The following is a 17,023-nucleotide window of genomic DNA, read 5'->3' on the forward strand; positions in this document are numbered from 1 at the left end:
ACAATAAAATACTTAGGAATATACTTTACCAAAGAGGAGAAAAACTTGTACACTGGAAACTACAAAATGTTGCTGAAAGAAATTTTAAAAATACACAAATAAATGGGAAGACATTCAGTGTTCATAGATTGGAAAACATAATGTTGCTAAGATATCAATACCACCCAAAGTAATCTACACATTTAATATAATACCTATCAAAATCCCAACTATATGTTTTGCAGAAATAGAATAACCTATGCTAAATTTATATGGAATCTTAAGGGACCCTGAATGACCAAAACAATTTTTTTTATTTGCTTGGGTGAAAAGATATCCAAAACAATCTTGAAGAAGAATAACATTGGAGATCTCACATTTCCTAGTTTTAAAACTTATAACATTTCTATAGTAATCAAACAGCATGGTGCTGGCGTAAAGATAGACATGTAGACCAATGGAATCAAATGGAGAGCCCAGAAATAAACTCTCACATACATGGCCAAATGGTTTCTGGCAAGGGTACCAAGACCACTTGATGGGGAAAGGACAGTCTTTCAACAAATGGTGCTGGGAAAACTGGATATTAGTATGTAAAATAATGAATTTGAACCTTTACCTTACATATACAAAAATTACTTCAAAATTAATCAAAGACCTAAACATAAGAGCTAAAACTATAAGACTCTTGGAAGAAAACATAGTGGAAAACCTTCATGACATTGGATATGACAATACTTTCTTGGATATTACACTAAAAGTACAGGCAACAAAAGTAAAAATAGATCATCTGGATCACATCAAAATTTAAAACTTCTATGCCTCAAAGAACACAAACAACAGAGTGAAAAGGAAATCTATGGAATGGAAAAAATTTTGCAAATCACATATCTAATAAGGCATTAATATCCAGAATATAAAAATAACTCCTACCATTTAACAAGGGCAACAACAATCCCCTTAAAAGATAGGCAAATGACTTGAATAGACATTTCTCCAAATAAGATATTCAAGTGGGCAACAAGTATGCAAAAAGAGGCCATTTTTCATTATTAAGGAAATGCAAATCAAAACCAGAATGAGATGTCACCTCCTCATACCTGTTAAGATGAGTATTATCAAAAAGACAAAAGATAGCAAGTGTTGTCAAGGATGCGAAGAAAAGAGAACCACTGTACACTGTTGGTTGGAATGTAAACTGATAGCACCATTATAGAAAATAGTATGGTGGTTCCTCAAAAAAATAGAAATAGAATTATCATATGATTCAGCAATTCTACTTCTGGGTACCCAGAGTAATTGAGAACACGGTCTAGAAGAGACATTTTTACACCCATGTTTATGGCTATGTTATTCACAACAGGCAAAAGGTGGAAGCAACTCAAGTGTCCATCGACAGATTAACGGGTAAACAAAATGTGGTATACACATACCATGAAATAATATTCAGCCTTTCAAAGGAAGGAGAGTTTAACATATGCTATAATATGGATGAACCTTGAGGGCATTATGCTAAGTGAAATAAGCCAGTCACAAAAGGACAAATACTCTAAGTTTCACTTATATGAGGTATCTAGTGTAGTCAAAAGCATAGGGAATGGTGGTTCTCAAAGCCTGGGAAGAGAGTAGAATGGAGAATTGTTATTTAAGGGATATAAAGTTTTCATTTTGCAAGATGAAAAGAGTTTTGGAGATTGGCTACACAACAATGTACAGTACTTAAATGGTTAAGATGGTAAATGTACAGTATACCCTGTTTATGTTATGTGCATTTTACCACAATTTTTAAAAAGAAAAAATGCAAAAATAATATCTTTTAAACAATACTTTGTCTGCATTGTTTCATTTAATTTTCATAACGATCATATGAGGTAGGTGCTTTTATTAGCCTCTTTGAAAAATGAAAAAGTGAGGCATAGATAATATAATGAAACTTGCTCAAGGTCACACAGCTAAAAACTGGTAGTTTGTTTCTCAAAATTCCAGGGAATCATACTCTCAACCCCATACTGTCTTTACTACCAATGAGGAAAATATAAACCATGAGGCTGGAACAAAAAGAAGGACAGGGAGGAGAAGGAGACAGGAGGTTGGTAATGATAAAAGCTAGGCAGATAATTATATCAGCAAACCTAGATTATGGGACACTAAACTAATGGATTAGAAGACTTAGCTATCAGCTTCTGACAGCTATGGAGTCAGGGCCAAAAGAAAAATATAAGGGAGAATTGAAATCCTCATAACCTAAAAAAGAAAGGAAGCATACTGTCAAAAGAGAACAACTTTCTTCGCATTTTGACCTCTGAGAAAAATTTACTGCATTAGTCTTCATATAAGAAATACTGAAATACATAATGGATGGTGTCTTTAATAACCATGGGCTTTCTGTAAACTTCATGACAAGCAAAGTATAGTTGCTAATAGCCATTCCTAATAGCAAACTTGATGCAAGCTGAAGGCATAATTCAAGTCATAGTTTATAAAGTGATTTCTACAGAGAGCCAGAATAAGATAATGCAGGTAGAGTATCTTGCTTTCTAGTGATCTGACCTGATCGGAGGAAACTTAGCAAATGATAACCCTTCATATTTCATAAACGACCAGCCCTGAATATCAATTATCTCTCTCAGGCTTTGGACAGGAGCCATATGACAAATGGCTCTAAGTTGAGATAAATGGGGTAAGCGCTATTGTTGATTAAAAAGAGATCCATGTGCTCTGGACATGACGTGTCTGCCAGTGAGTGAATTCATTATGAAAGCTAAGGGGCTCAGCTGTGTTGTTTCACTGTTCAAGTGAATCCCTTCAATTCTGTATGGAGATCAGCAACAGACTGTGTAAGTAAAGCATGAAGAGAATTTAACCAACGTGTCTGAATAATCATCACCAAAAATCTTTTGGAAATCAGATGTCCAAGAAAAACAGTGAAGACTAGACATGGGTGAACTCTCAATTTCCTCAAGAAGGAAAGTGGGGATTTTAAACAGTGAATTTGAGGCCGGCTCTGGTGGACTTCTAAAATGACTTAGTAAAGGGAGGGAGATTATCAAGACAAGTTTTTAGAAAGGAATTTTGCCAAAGTAGCTACACATTTTTAAGTATAGCTGGACTAACGGAACAATGGGATACCTGTTGTTGATGAAAATTAGCTATTATGATTTCTTTTGCCAAAAGCAAAAGGCAATCATAAGTTTAAAAGAATGTTATGATTTTAATACTCAAAACCCCTAAGTAATGTTTTCATTTTCGTTAAAATTCTTGCTTTTGCACCCTCCCTATTCTCTACTGGGGAATAACTTTATTTCACAGGCCTTAAGGTTTGTTCTTTCAAACACAAATATTATTTAAGGATTCAATCACTAATGAAGCACAAAAGAGATACTGTAGCTGAATTTTAGAAAGGTCTTCTTAGAATCTGTATTAGTCCCTTTTCATGCTGCTGATAAAGACATACCTGAGACTGGGCAATTTACAAAAGAAAGAGCTTAATTAGACTTACAGTTCCACATGGCTGGGGAGGCCTCACAATCATGGCAGAAGGTGAAAGGCACATCTCACATAGCAGCAGACAAGAGAAGAGAGCTTGTGCAGGGAAACTCCCCTTTTTGTAACCATTAGGTCTCGTGAGACTTACTCACTATCACGAGAACAGCACAGGAAAGGCCTGCTCCCGCAATTCAATTACCTCCCACTGGGTTCCTCTCACAACACGTGGGAATTCAAGATGAGATTTGGGTGGGGATACAGTCAAACCATATGAGAGTCCTTTTATGGGATTTTGAATTTAAATTTTCATCTCCCTAATGGTTAGCTGACTTGTCTACAAGTTATGTATTAATAAGGTTAATAACATTTCATATGATATATTGCTGAGTGAATAAGATGATGATTCAATGTAATGTATCCAAGAATATATATGCATAGTAAATGAAGAGATAGTAAAGGATTAACATCAGTTTATTTCTAGATGGTATAAGTACAAATATTTTTTAGTTTCTTTGTTTTGGTTATGTGTTTTCTATTTTTCCTGTAATAAAGATATATATATATATATAAATGGAGAAAATTCTGCAAGTTTTCAAAAGTAGAGGTGTCAAGAATGTCAAAATTTAAAATTTTTATAATTGGATGTGAACATGCTTGGAATGTATTTGTTTTTAACTTTCAGCCAATTAGGTTTAGTGGACAGAAATCCTAGCTTCCAGCCTCAGGGAAAAGTCATAAACACATTTTAGGATATCTATTTACTTATTCATCAAATACACATTGTTCCCAAGAAATGCCACATGCTATGTTGTATATTAAGAATAAAATGATAAATTAGATGCAACTTAATCCTGGGTGGCAGGGTCTTTTCAACTTCGTATAAAAGACTGAGGCCTAATTTTCCTAAGTCAGAAGTTCTCAGGCTTGGAGATACATTAGAATCACCCGGGGAGCTCTTAACACCACCAATGCTGAGGTCCCATCTGCAGATATTCTAATTTAATTAAAAAGGTTCCAGGTGGCACTAATATGCAGCCACAGCATGCAGAATGGTTGCTGAATGGGTATTGAACTTGACAGGTGAGCGCTATGAGGAGGGGTGCACAGGGTTACAGGGAAGGATGGGCCTGGGCTGGAGGCTGTCACCAATCATGGAGATGGAAGAGGGAAGTGGGGTGTGTAGGAAGGGGTGATGCCCATTGATGATCTAAGGAATATTGTGTACCTGCTTACAGATTTGTCGTGTTTGAATATAATTTTTAAATGTTTTCACTAAAAGCAACCTGGCCCCTTTAACCTGGAGCAGTCTGTGCCAGCCATCCTGAGACTGGTGGGGAAAACTGCTAGAAGCCTATGACATAGCTCAGCAATAAACAAACTTCCATGTGGATATAAACAATTTATCACAAACAGCAGCACCAGTGGAGAGAAGGCTGCCAAACCTCAGGCTCAAATGGCACTTGGGACGGGTCATGTTAGAAAAGACCCATAAGCAGAAATATACCAGAACCCCAGAATAGAGAAGGTCACAGGACAAGCCTCAACAGTAAGTAATGATGTGAAAAACACCCCAAGAGACTGGCAAATGGAATCAGAGCACCTGGTCATAGGCATAGGACAAGACTAGGCACTGGGTGTCAAGGAGATCTGTGGCAGGTGGCCAGTCCAGGCTAGGGGTTAGAATTAGGGGCTTGGACAATAGACCCTAGTGGGGCTGAAGGGACTAGGACAAGGTCATTGGGTCAGGGCCTGGTCAGAGGCATGTACGTGAAGGTGAGAGTGAAGAAAAAAACAGAGACACAATTATTAAAACTAAGATATAGAGTGTGGCCACAGAAATAAATCAACAATCTATTTGAGAGTGGGCTAAAGGTCCTACTGTGATCAATGAGTGTGTACACACCCACTTTATACTGAGTGACTCTTTGGTGTCTTTTGTAGTTCAGGAGTGGTCCCTGGCCCCACACTGGGCTCCACTGGCACCAGCAGCAGTTAAGTGGATCCAGCTGCAGAACCTCAGAAGGGTTTCCTGTGAGGGAACCCAGCTGGTCATGACAAGGCAGAGTGGCAATAGATTCCAAGTAGGGAGCAATCAGAGGTCGCCCTTCTCAGGGCATGTGGCTAGAAGAACCCTCTCTTCCTCCTACCGCACACCAGAAGAAGGCACGCTCTCTTCCCCGGGTCTTGTGGGCCCATGAGCAGTTTGTATCTTTGTGGAAATTGGATGTCAAGAAAGCTGAGGGGGGTAAATGAGGAATGTCAGGAAGGCAGTGAGCATGAGGAAGGAATGGAGCAACACAGGGAAGAAACATGGGGGACCAATCTCCAATTCCATGGCAGTGCAGCCACAGGAGAGAGGGAAAAGAGCTGTATTCTGAGAGCACAACAATAGAATGTAGAAACAAATTAAGCAGTTATTAATAAGAGTTGGTATTTATTCAGGAAGTTTCATATTGTCCTCCATGTAAAGCACTTAGAAGTGTGACTCATTCATAGTAAGTGTAGTAGGTGCTCTGTGAATGCCTGCTGCTGCTGCTACTACAGCTACTCTATTTAACAATATGAAAATTTAATAGGAGTCAGAATAGCATAGGGGTTAAGAGCCATGCTGTCAGCAAAAAGCATGACTCTGTCACTTATAATATGGGCAATTTTAGACAAGTTAATTTTTGCCCCTTATTTTCATCAACTGTAACATAGACAAAACAATAGGGTCATAGTGAGGATTAAATGAGGTTATATTCATAAAATGCCGATAAAATGCAGATATTGCAGATAAAAGAAGGCATAGTAATAGAGTCAGTGTAGAACAATAAAACAAATACTCCCTATTATGTTCTGTTATAATAATGGGATCATTTAAAAAATCTCCCTGTAAATCAGTAGTTCCCAAATTCAGCTCCATGTTGGAATTGTCGGGGGGAACTATAACAAGTGTGATATCTGAATCTCAACCTGTGAGATAGCGATGTAACTAATTTGAATGTAGCATGGGCATCAGAGATGGTGAAAGCTCCCCAGCTGACTCTAATGGGTAATTAAGTTGGAGAGCCCCTAATGTATAATAAATAATGACTCCTTTGCTTTAAGTAATAGTTTTGTTGAATTAAACAGATAATTTTTATAACAAAATAATCATTCAGTCTAATCTATCTGCTAATGGCAGCTAATCAGACTACAGGTGTATAACCAATGCAGAGAATCAGCTTTGTGACCTGAATTTGGGAGGTGATAGTGTTAAATCCATAATGCTTGTTCTATGGATTCTCATACTATGAGAAGAACCACAAAAATGGTGCAAACCAATAAATAATTGCAGCATAAATGGAGCAAGAGATTGAGCAGATGTTTTGTCAAGACAGCCACAGGGGGAAGCACATTCTCCTTAGAATGGTGCATGTGCTCGTGCAGATTTTAAACATATTAAGCCTGTATTACTCCCCTGAGTTGGTTTAGGATGACGGTAACACACAATTACTTATATTTCCGTGATAGTGTAGCCTACACACCACTAATTTAAACAGACATTCTCCCTCAGGGCCACTTCTGAGGTACTGCTACAAACGCAGTTACTAATGTTCCGTTTTCCAGAAAATGCCAGTGCCATAGAATGGAAAATCAGTTTCCAATTCAGTCTGAAAAGCAAACAGTTCTTCCGCCAAAGGGAGTGTTTTGCCTATTAGCACAGAACAATCTGATGATTGCAGAAAGACCACAGCCACGAAATAGCAGGCAGACACAAGGTGTTCAGATTTGAGGGTCGGGTGTACAGAGTTCCTGACATTAGTGAGCAAGGCAGGCAGCCAGAATTTCGTGCAGTGTTTTGGAAGAAAGCAATCTTTTCTGAAGAAGTTTATTGCATGATGCTTGAAGACCAAATTTGAAACAATAAGGAAATGCAGAGACATTTTCTATAATCTGTATTAGAAACTCTAAGGTGAGAAGCAACCAATGCATTGTACAGAGAAGAGATTTTAGCCACACTGGCTAAAAGCTATCACCCATTCTTTAATATGAAGGAGGTAGATGTGATTTACACCCACTGAATTATCTTCTGTATGGGCCTGTGTTTCTACATCACTCAGAAGAAGCCCAAATTCACTTGGATCTTGGGGTTAGGACCTAAGCATTCATGGAACCACCCGGTGACATCTTGCAACCCAAGTGCTCTGGTTAACTGGTGACAAACTTTGTCTCTCATGGTCTAGTGACTATCTTAGCAGGTTTAGTGGCAAGACACTGTTGATAGCACATCTTAGAAAATCACGTGCATGATTAAATGTATGTAATTCTCATCAAAGATTATATTTAGAGTGAGATGCAGTAAATCCATGCCAGAGGTGTCTTTGTACAACTGACTCAGATGCCCAGGGTTTGCATCCTGTCTCTGCCATCCTCTCACTGGGGAAACTTGGATGCAGTTTCTTCCTCTGTAAAGTGAGACCATAGAAATACTTTCTCTCATGAATAGTGCCACAATATTTACAATAGCAAAGACTTGGAACCAACCCAAATGTCCATCAATGATAGACTGGATTAAGAAAATGTAGCACATGTACACCATGGAATACTATGCAGCCATAAAAAATGATGTGTTCATGTCCTTTGCAGGGACATGGATGAAGCTGGAAACCATCATTCTAAGCCAACTATCGCAAGGACAGAAAACCAAACACCTCATGTTCTCACTCATAGGAGGGAATTGAACAATGAGAACACTTGGACACAGGGTGGGGAACATCACACACCGGGGTCTGTCATGAGGTGGGGGACTGGGGGAGGGATAGCATTAGGAGATATGCCTAATGTAAATGATGAGTTAATTGGTGCAGCAAACCAACATGGCACATGTATACATATGTAACAAACCTGCACATTGTGCACATGTACCCTAGAACTTAAAGTATAATAATAAAAAAAAGCCATAAGGATAGCTTTAGAACTATGAATATGTATGCACATCAAAAAATGCTACCACGTACTAATAAAACATTAAATTTAAAAAAAAAAAACTTTCTCTCAAAAAGGTGTTATGAGGATTAAATAAACTTATACTTGTAAATGTAATCTAGAAGAATCCCTTATGTATTTAAATTCCTTAAATTTATTTAGGAAGCTATAGAAATGCTTCCTAAATAAATTTTCACAAAGTCTCAGATTAAATACTCCCTTCTGACTTTATTATGTATAGACATTTGAACCAGGGACACCCATTTGATAATTAAAGTCCCAAATCTGTCATTCAGAAGTAGAGGAAATAAGTCTTGCTTCTTGCAGGAAAACATTGCCAGAATTATTTCTGAGTGAGAGTTGTGTTATAGCAGCCACTCAACTCAGGGGACATCCAGGATGACAGTGATGCAATTTAAGAATCTGTGGGTGTCATTTGCTATCACTCTCCTGTATCAGGAAATAGACTATAAATACATTCCTTTAGGTTCCTTGAATACCAAATAGCACACGGGATTCATCCATTCATCCTGAAAACTATATCCAGTGTTTGCATTTGTTTGGCTACATGATTGGTTTGTTAGTTTGCTTTTTTGAATGTGTGTTTAATGTTTAGGTCTTTTACAGTCTGGGAAGAGACCTACAGATTAGCCATGAAATTGCAGAAGCCAAGCCTATTCTTCTCAGAGTTTTCTGTGGTTGGCAAGCTCAGGGCAGAGATGGCTCTTTTGATGATGGATATTGGCCAGTGTCCACCAAGGGAAAGAAATACTGGCTAAAGCCCCACAATATTAGTGGGCCTGTATTTCTATATCACTCAGAAGAAGTCCAAATTTTCCTGGATCTGGGGGTTAGGACCTAAGTGTTCATGGAACCACCTAGTGACTTCTTGCAGCCAAAGTGCTCTAGTAAACTGGTGACAAGCTTTGTCTCTCATGGAGAGACCAGTGACTATCTCAGCAGATTTAGTGGCAAGACACTGTTGATAGCACATCTGAGAAAATGACAGATCTTCACAGCAGGAGGGTGACTCTAAGCAGCTCCTCCAGCTATACCTGCCCGGAGAAGGAGGAAGGGCAGGCATGACAGCACCATGTATTCTGGGTGACATAAGCAACTGGCCCCTCCTACTAGTGTTTTAAAGGTTTCCTCCTTTTTAATGTGTACAATACAAGTGTTAACAAGAGTCTGAGTCAATGCAGATGCCAGAATTTCTGGGGACCTTTCCAGAGGAGCATGTGGCCTGGATCACCGCCATTCCATAGTGGATCTGCTTTCTTTCCCTTCGCTCTTCTCTTTCCGGCTATACTTAACAGGGTAGGTTTGTGTTAAATAAAACAATAACTTAGCAAATGGAGCTTATATTAAGAAAGCAGCTCAAAATTTACCTTGTTTCATTAAAAAAATCAGGGAGTAAATTCTCCTGTTTGAGCTGTGAATGAATGCTTTGGTGGCTTTGAAGATGCCAGTTCCAGTCTACTGTTTATCCACAATGGGATCCAAAGCTTATGAAATCAGGCCTATTGGAGATTGTGCTATTTTTAATGCCTAGCCCACCCCAATAAGCTTTATATTCTAGATACCAAATTTCCCTTTTAGATCATTATCCACTGTCTGTGGTTAATTATTGAGCTCCTACACCACTGGAAGGACAACAGGAACACACAACACATCACTTTTTGTATAATGCTCATTGCCCTGCTTCTAAATCCTAAACAAACCATCATCATTTTAAGTTAGCAAGTTCCCATTCTTCCTTAGAGAATGCTAATTTGTGTGGACTGAGATAATATAGTGGAAAATATTTGCATAATAGCATGTTTTTATCATAATTTTATATTTTGCTTAATTTTACAAGTAGCTAACATTATCAAATGTATTTATAATTGCCCTGAAAATATGGCATTATTAGCTTAATATTTTTCTTAGTTTTACAAAGTAGTTAATATTATAAAATGTATTTATAATTACACTGAGAAAATAACATTATTAGCTTCTTGGCTTTATAGACATAAATATATTTTTATTAAAATATATATCTATCACTTTAAGTTATAAAACATGTCTGGATTCTCTGAAGGTATTTTGGAACACAGTCATCAGCATTTATTAACATTTCTAGATTCTGTGTATGTCTACCACAGTATCTTATCCAATGCTTTATATAATGTTTCAGTTGCTTTCATATGCACTATTATTTTCATCTTCATATCTACCCTGTAAAGAGGGAGTCAGGCATTTTCTGCATTTTCATGCCTACTCATTAAAGGTATCGCTTCTCAATGAGAGTTGTGACATTTGTGTTAAACTTTAATTCTAAAATACATGTTAAATGTTAAGTTGAAGATTGAAGTAAAAGAATAAAAGCCTTTTTGTAATCATGCTTTCCTTAAGGATTGTATTGATTTGAATTGAAGCATTGTGGTAACTATAAAACACAATGATTCTTTGCAAAAAGAAAACATTTCAATATAGCATGACTGTTATTGCTTACCTACAAATGTCCTAATCGGTTGATTTTTAACTTATTTCTAAATATAGAGATATTTTAACAAAGCCCAAGTATTTGCAATTTGTAGGAAAAAAAAGAGTAGGAGAAAAGGAAAAACCATGGCTCACATTGAAAATGACTGTATTTTAAGGCAAATTGGTAAACTGTTTTGAAGCCATGTATGTGGAGCTTGATTAAAATAATTTATTACCTTTTCTTTATATGTTTACAATTTTGAGTCATATTAGAAAGACTCTTCATTTCCAAGAAATAGATTTACCCAGGTGTTATTCTGCTACTTGTACGATTTCATTGTTAAAGTTTAGATCTCTGATTAATTTGAGATTTAATCAATAGTGTAACTTTTTCTTTTTCTCAAAAGCTACCACTTGTCCCAAACTCACTAATTAAAAAGCTCACCTTTATCAAGTACCCAATCACCAAAAATCGTCTCCATCTTCAGCATTCATTGACATTGTATGCTTCTATGTATGTCTACCACAGTGTCTTATGCAATAATTTGTAGTGTTTAAATTGCTTTGTACCTGGGTCTATTTCATATGTACTTGGGTCTACTTCTTGGCCTTGCCCTTTACTCTGATGTCTGTTTATCTTTCCATGTGTCTATATCCACCGTTTTAATTATAGAGGCTTTATGACTTCGTACCTGCTAGGGTAAGCCATCTGCTTTTAAGATCATTGACCAGCTTCCATCCCAGCTCAGCCATTCCTTTTTCTCGACACAATCATTCAGGCTGTGGCTACATATTAGCGCCACTTGAATCACTTTTTAATTAACTCAGAATGTCTGCAGGTGGGGCCTGAGCAGTGGGGTTAAGAGCTCCCCAGGTGATCCTAATGTGTCTCCAAGCCTGAGAACTTCTGACTTAGGAAAATGTAGGCCTCTAATATTTATATGAAGGCAGAAGGGCTCTGCCATTTAGGATTAGGTTGTATCTAATTTACCATTTTATTCCTAATAGGTAACATAACATGTAGTATATCTTGGGAACAATGTATCTTTTATGTACAAATAAACAGATATTCTAAAATATGTTTATGACTTTTTCCTAAGGCTGGAGGCTAGGATTCCTGCCCACAAAACACTTTTAGCTAGAAAATTTAAACAAATACATTCTAAGCATGTTCACATCCAATCATAAAAAAAAAAAATTAAGGTAGGGAGACGGTGTCTTGTTCCTGGCTGTAGTAGGAATGCTTCTGATTTTCCCACATTAAGTGAGAATCTGGCATTATCCATTGACTCTTAGTTCACTAATGTATCAGGAATAAATATTAAATTTGGTTTAATATCATTTTCATATCTTAAAACTTTTTCCTTTGATGTAATTATATAATTGATTTTATTAATACATTTCATAATATTGAAAAATTATTGCAGAATGAAAGACAACCTACTTGGTTCATGATTGTTTAATGTTCTAGTGGATTCTGTTTGCCAACCTTCTATTTTAGGAGTTTTCACTAATATTTGAGGAAAAGGCTTTATCAGGGTTAAGTGTCAAAGTTAAACTTTTCTTATAAAAATAATTTGGACATTTGCTTTTATTTTATTTGAAAAGTGTGATTTGCATTTGAGCTATGTGGTCCTTAAAGATATAGTATAATTCTTTGATAAAACCATATGGGCCTGTTGCTTTTGGTAGGGGTAGAGAGTAGCTGATATGGTTTGGCTGTGTCCCCACCCAAATTTCACCTTGAATGGTAATAATCTCCACATGTCAAGGTCAGGGCCAGGTGGAGATAATTGAATCATGATGGCAGTTTTTCCCATACTGTTCTAGTGGTAGTGAATAAGTCTCACAAGATCTGATAGTTTTATAAATGGGAGTTCACCTGCACATGCTCTCTTGCCTGTTGCCATGTAAGATGTGCCTTTGCTTCTCATTTGCCTTCTGCCATGATTGTGAGGCCTTCCCAGCCATGTGGAACTGTGAGTCCATTAAACCTCTTTCCTTTATAAATTACCCAGTCGTGGGTAATTTCATTTTCAGTGTATTATCTGTACGTGGCATAGAGTTGTTTTGCTTTTAAGCTAACCTTATTTATTTTAATAGGTAAATTGAATCCATTTGCATTTATAAATATGACCAATTTTTTAATCTTTTTTTCAATTATCTTATGTTGTATTTCCTGTGTGTCTTTCATTGAATACTCTGTTTTGTTTATTCTATGTTAAATATTTTGGTTTAAATGTGCATATTTTGGGTATGTCTTTATTAGCACTGTGAGAACAGACTAATACAGTAGCTCTTTCATAATTTTATCACTTTCTAATTTTCTATGAAAATTGGCCTTTTAGACTTTCTATCTCTAGAGGGGTCAATTTTGGATACATTATATATTTCTAGGAAATTTCCCGCTTTCTTAGGTTGTCAAATGTATTCACTAAGAGTTGTGCAAATTGTTTGTTAGGAAACTAGTGATTTTTTTCAATGGTTATTTCCCCCTTTAATTTCTTTGTGTATTTATGTGTTTTTTTTTTTTCATTTATACTTGATTAAGAAAACTAAAGATTAATTTCCATTATAATTTTTTCAGAGAACAAGATTTATTATATATTGTTTTATGTGTTTGGTTTATGCTGATATTCTTTTTTACTTTTATGAGTTAAATGTTTTATTCTTGGTTTTACTGGCATAACTATTGGAGGCTTTAGATTTTCTTTTTAGTCCTTTAAGGATTCAGATATATCAAATTCTTATTTTAACTTTTAGAAATTCTGTAGTTTGGGATGTGTTTGCCTTTTGACCCCCAAATTTTTTTGTTTTATTAATAATAGGTTGGTGCAAAAGTAATTGAGGATTTGCCATTACTTTCAATGACAAAAACCACAATTATTTTTGCATCAACCTAATCTTATTGTACTTTGTGATCATATACTGTTGTTTATACCTTCTGCTTTTTGGAATTTTATTATTTTCCTGTTGCTGCCATAACAAATTAACACAAAGTTAACATCTTAAAATAAGACAAATTAATTTTATTACAGTTCTGTAGGTCATAAGTTAAGATGAGCTTGGCGAGTTCTCTGCTTGAGGTCTCACCAGCCTGAAATGAAGACATCAGCTGGCCTGGGCTTTTTTATGGATGTTCTGGGGGAGAATCTGGTTCCAAGCTCATTTAGGTTGGAGACAGAATTCAGTTCTATGTGGTTATACGACTGAGGTCCCCATGTCATTGGTGGCTAGAGACTAAAAGCCATTCCTCCTCATATTTTCTTTCCATGTGACTCCTTCCAGCAATAACAAGGCAAGCCTCTCTTAGGATTTGAATCTCTCTGAATTCAACTTCTGCCTCATCTCCTTAACTTTACCTGGAGAAAGTTCTCTGCTTTTAAGAGTTCATGTGATTAGATTGGGCACACCCAGATAATTCCAAATAATCTCCCTATTTTAAGGTTTATAACCTTACTTACATCTGCAAAGTGCGTTTTGTCATGTAATATATTCACAGGATCTGGGGAATCATGGCATAGACAGCTTTTGGGAGTCATTCTGCCTACCACAGGAACTTATCAAGGTTTCCTTTTGGACTTAACACATGGTAAAGTTTTTTTTCTTTCTTTCTTTCTTTTTTTTTTCTTGAGATGGAGTCTCACTCTGTCGCCCAGGCTGGAGTGCAGTGGCCGGATCTCAGCTCACTGCAAGCTCCGCCTCCCGGGTTCACGCCATTCTCCTGCCTCAGCCTCCCGAGTAGCCGGGACTACAGGCACCCGCCACCACGCCCGTGTAGTTTTTTGTGTTTTTTAGTAGAGACAGGGTTTCACCGTGTTAGCCAGGATGGTCTCGATCTCCTGACCTTGTGATCCTCCCGTCTCGGCCTCCCAAAGTGCTGGGATTACAGGCTTGAGCCACCCAGCCTAGCCGGTAAAGTTTTTAAACAGCCCCTGTGCACCAAAAAAAGAAGGCTTTATTCTCTTATTATTCAAAATTTTATATATATACACTCATAGGACCTCCTTTGTTCATTATTTGTTAGATCTTCTATATCCTTACCTCGTATTGTCCATTTGACCTGTCTTTGGACCAAGAGTAGTATAGTACAATCTCTACCTTTTAGATTTTTTCTGTCTATTCCTTTTCAAAGTTTCTGCTTTATGTAGATTGTGTCTGCATTAAATAGTTCATAGATATTTATAACTTTATATCTCCATTGTAAATGGCATCTTTTTCTTTATTAATGATTTGGCTGACTTCTGCCTAGATTTCAAGACTATAAACTTAAACTCTACTCTCATTTGCATTTGACCAGTACACTTTCTACCCATTTACTTTTAGAGTTTCTGAATAACTTCATTTTCAGTATATTGTCTGTATGTGGCATAGAGTTGTTTTGCTTTTAAGCTGACCTTATTTATTTTCATAGGTAAATTGAATCCATTTGCTTTTATAAATATGACCAATATATTTAATCTCTATTTTTTCAATTATCTTATGTTGTATTTCCCATGTGTCTTTCATTGAATAGTCTGTTTTGTTTATTCTATTTTGAATATTTTGGTTTAAATGTGCATATTTTTGTACTAATGACTTTTAGCCTAATACTTTTAAATAATCTCTAGCCCTCCTTTTTCTTTACTTAGGCTTTTATTATTACATTTATTAGCATTAAAAAAAATATCTTTTAACTACTGTCTGTTATTTGTGCACCAATCCCTGAGCTAATTTTGTCTTCTCCTTTTCTTTCCCTTCTCCTTTCATTTTTTAGTTTTTAAAGCATACATTGATAAGCTTTTATTCCACATTTGTTTTAATCTAAATTCTCATTAGTAGTTTTCTGTAAAAGGTCCCCTGATCAGCTATGATGAAGTTCATCTTCTAGTTGCTTCCTTAGAAAGATGTAGAAATTCCTACATCTACAAGGATGTAGATGAAATAAATCCTTGAGTTCTTGCATGCTTTTCTATGGCCTTTGTCTTAGTCTGCTCAATGTTGCTATAAAGGAATACGGGAGACTAGGTAATTTATAGAGATAAAAAGATTCATAGGGCTCACAATTCTGACGTCTGAAAAAGTGCAAGATTGTACGTTTGCATCTAGGGAGGACCACAGGATGCTTCCAGTCATGGTGGAAGGTGCAAGCACATGCAGGGATCACGTGGTGAGAGGAAGCAAGAGAAGGAGGAGGGAAGTATCACCCTCTTTTTAATATTCAGCTCTCTCAGAAGCTAATAGAGTGGAAAATTATTCCTGAGGAAGGGCATTAATCTATTTATGAGAAATTCATTCCCATGACCCAAACACCTGCCTTAAGGTCCCACCTTCAACATCAGGGATCAAATTTCAACATGAGGTTTGGAGGGGACAAATAACAGCTTTAATACAAACCTTTTGCCTCCTTTAGTATGTTGCTATTGAAAAGCATTCTTACAGCAACCTACTTTTCTTTCTTTTCTAAGAGACTTCATCTATTTGCTTGGAAGCCAGAGAATTATTTTTGTCTTTGAGACCCCATTGTTTTACTATGATATGAATCAGCAATGAACTTCTGGATCATTATCAGGTATTTAGTGGACATTTTCAACACGTAAATGTAATGGTGTGTGTCTGTGAGTGTATGTGTGTGTGTTAGAAAAGATTTCAAGTATACTTTTAAATACAATATTCTTTCTAATTTTATTCTTTCTCTTTTTAGGAACTCAAATTATATATAATATAAACAGAATCTTCTTTCCCCATATGCTATATGTCTCACTTTCTTTATTTTATTATTTTTCTTTTTTTGTCTTTAAAAAACTTTGTTTTTCCATAGGTTATTGGGGTACAGGTGGTATGTGGTTACATGAGTAAGTTCCTTAGTGGTGATTTGTGAGATTTGGGTGCATCCATCACCTGAGCAGTATACAGTGCACCAAAGTCCCCAAAGTCCATTGTATCATTCCTATCCCTTTGTGTCCTCATAGCTTAGCTCCCACATACCAGTGAGAATATACAATGTTTGGTTTTTTTCATTCCTGAGTTACTTCACTTAGAATAATAGTCTCCAATTTCATCCAGGTCACTGCAAATGCCATTAATTCATTTTTTTAATGGCTGAGTAGTATTCCATTACGTGTGTGTGGAGACATATATATATGTATATGTATTCAGTTTC

This window comes from Chlorocebus sabaeus, chromosome 7 (genome assembly GCF_047675955.1).
Source record: "Chlorocebus sabaeus isolate Y175 chromosome 7, mChlSab1.0.hap1, whole genome shotgun sequence".
In the NCBI taxonomy this organism is placed as follows: Eukaryota; Metazoa; Chordata; class Mammalia; order Primates; family Cercopithecidae; genus Chlorocebus; species Chlorocebus sabaeus.